The sequence below is a fragment of the Miscanthus floridulus genome, unplaced genomic scaffold (genome assembly GCF_019320115.1).
Source record: "Miscanthus floridulus cultivar M001 unplaced genomic scaffold, ASM1932011v1 fs_584_1_2, whole genome shotgun sequence".
In the NCBI taxonomy this organism is placed as follows: domain Eukaryota; kingdom Viridiplantae; phylum Streptophyta; class Magnoliopsida; order Poales; family Poaceae; genus Miscanthus; species Miscanthus floridulus.
In genome coordinates, this window is record NW_027096972.1 from 47,365 (window position 1) to 50,355 (window position 2,991).

Sequence of the window (2,991 nt, forward strand, 5' to 3'; positions counted from 1 at the left end):
GACTATTGTTATTGAATCCACCCTTGTCTCTGTTGTTGTGGAGCAGAATTGTTGACGATGTTTGCATCCTCCTAATATTCAGGGAATTCTAACCCCAAGTATTCTCCACATACATTTTAGGAATTAAAGGCATCTTGAATAGCCTAACGATCTTTCTTGTAATTGGCTCGCTGTTCAAGCTAATTTAACAGTATGTCCATCTTAGTTGACAGTGCACACACCTCTTCTGGTACTTCTTCACCCTTATTACATAATTGAAAATTACATGATGACCAGCCTTGATTAGAGGCTATCTTTTCCATAATATTTTTAGCTTTTCCAAGGGTGAGTGACATAAATAATCCTCCAGCAGTTGCATCCAATTGTCCGTGAGCTTTCTGAGTTAATCCATGGTAAAAGCCTTGCATGAGCAACCAATCTTCCATCCCATGATGAGGACAATCTGAAATATATTCTTGGAAATGTTCCCATACTTTTGGAATGGTTTCTCCCTTCTGCTGTTGGAAATTTGAAATCTTTCCTCTTAAGGCATTGGTCTTGCCTATAGGGAAGAACTTTTCTAGGAAGGCCTTTGAATACTTTGCCCACATGTTGATGTGATCCTTGTTGATGTAGAACCACTGCTTTGCTCGTCCCACAAGTGAGAATGGAAACAAGCAAAGTAGTATGATATCTTGAGCAACATCCTTGATGACGACTATGCTGCTAATCTCCAAAAAATTCTGAAGGTGAGCACTAGCATCTTCATGTGCCTTTCCGCTGAATGGGGTACCTTGCACCATGTTGATGAGGCTTGGCTTGAGCTCAAACTCAAGGTTGTTGGTTCTGAGTGTTGGTCCAGTGCGGATGTTCTCAGTGCTTGGAGCAGAGAATTCATGTAGAGTTTTGTTAGCCCTAGCTTCAGAAACTGGTGTTGAGTTTCCTCTTAATTAGATTGATTCAGATTGGAAGTTGTTGGTGAATCACAACCAAGTCTGCAATACCCTGTATAAGATATGAACAAAGACAAACAAGGGTAAGCCTGCTAAAGAAGAGGTTATGATTTCATCAATAAGTATTTATTTGATCAATTCTCTATAGTCATGTGCCCCACCCCGGCAACGGTGATAGAAATGCTTGTTGATATTTCTTAGCATCACTCTTTACTAAGTTGTCATCCCTAGCATGATGCCAGAAATGCATTGTTGGTAATTATTTAGAAGACTTGTAAATTTATATATATACTAAGTAATCCGCAATAGCCTAGGAGTGTAGAATGCATCCACAAGCAAGGTGTGTGCTCCTTTCGGTGGATATGTGGAGAGATACGATCAGTAGTGGTGGAGAGTGAAAACAGGTGATAGTGGTGGTTATGGAGGTGATGGAAGTGATAGGTGGTGGTTGAGTGGGTCCCATGTGTCTATATTTTTACCATATACATACGTATATATATATGCAATGCAAAAATATTTTATGATAATATGAAATATAACAAGATGAATGATGGTATTTTTAATTTTTTATACCTCCACGGTAAATATTTCATACGGATTTTTACTCCATAAAAATTGTTTACATGGGGCTTATGTTTTTATAATGCCATGATGAGAATTTTTGTTTCATGATGCAGGTGATGAAAAGTAAATATGCTAAGATAAAATGATTAATGCAGTATGAAAAGTAAATATGGATAACTACCGAGTTACCTCCCGGCGCGGGTTCATAATTTTAAGTCCACCGAACCAGACTTCTTCGTTCGGGTTTATTCCTTGGTTGCATTAGTCGGTCCCAGAGATGGAGACCTTGATACTCGCTTCTCATGCCATTCCAGATTGGAGCATTGTTCCGGTCTTGGCTCAAAAGCGAACCGCTCTTCTTTTCCATTAATATGGAATTTAATCTCTCCAACTCTGACATCAATGTGAGCATTTGTAGTGCTTAGGAAGGGTCTCCCAAGAATGAGGGGTATCTTCATGTCTTCCTGCATGTCAAGTACTACAAAATCTATGTGAACAAAAAACTTTTGTATTTTTATCAAATTGTTTTCAGCGATTCCTGTAGGGTAGCGGACCGATTGGTCGGCTAGTTGCAAGTACATTGAGGTTGGCATGAGGGTTGAATAGTTGAGCTTGTCAAAGACCTTTTTGGGCATGACATTGACACTTGCTCCAAGATTGCATAACGCATTCTCAAAGTTCAGGCTCCTGATCGAACAATCGATAGTGGGACATCCTGGATCCTTCTTCTTGATAGGTGAAGTGTTTAGGATGGCCGCACTACACTCCTCCGTTAACTTGATTACCTCAGTGGAAGGCAGTGGTCTTTTGTTGTTGAGGATGTCTCTAAGATACTTCGTGTAGGTAGGTACCTGTATGGCATCTAGCAACGGAATATTGATATATAACTTTTGAATTACGTCTACAAACTTACCAAACTACTCATCTATTTAGGCTTTTCGATTTCTGCATGGAAATGGTCGGAGGGTCGTGTCATGAAAATCTTGTTGTAACTCTCGCTTTTGTGGCCCAACTTCATCGGTTGTCTTCTCATCTTCCTATACTACCACTAGTGTCTTACCTGTCCTTATCGAATATGGTGGATCACGAGTATACTTACCACCTCTTGTGGTTATGGCTTTTACCTTCTCAAGGTTAGTGGCAAATGGTAGAGCAGTAGCCAACTAGGCTAATTGTGATTCTATCTTTTCATTATCGGCAATTGGTCTTTTATGGTGGAAGAAAAACTATCCATTTTAGTATTATGCTTTCTAGGATCTTATCATTAAAAGCAAGCTTCTTACAAATATTCTCATTAATCCTAGCTTATTCTAAGATCAAGTCTCTCAAGGATGGATGTTTAGAATTAGAAGAATTATAGTAATTACCTAGGTACTTACCTTAGTAAGTCGACTATTGTTATTGAATCCACCCTTGTCTCTGTTGTTGTGGAGCAGAATTGTTGATGATGTTTGCATCCTCCTAATATTCAGGGAATTGTAACCCCAAGTATTCT

General features: G+C 39.2%; 1 non-coding gene across 1 annotated transcript; it reads left to right on the plus strand.

Moving 5' to 3' along the window:
- Positions 1-423: 423 nt before the first annotated feature.
- Positions 424-530, plus strand: LOC136532338 (small nucleolar RNA R71). Its single transcript, XR_010778218.1, has one exon. It is a non-coding gene; the product is annotated as a small nucleolar RNA R71 (small nucleolar RNA).
- The last annotated feature ends 2,461 nt before the right edge of the window (positions 531-2,991 follow it).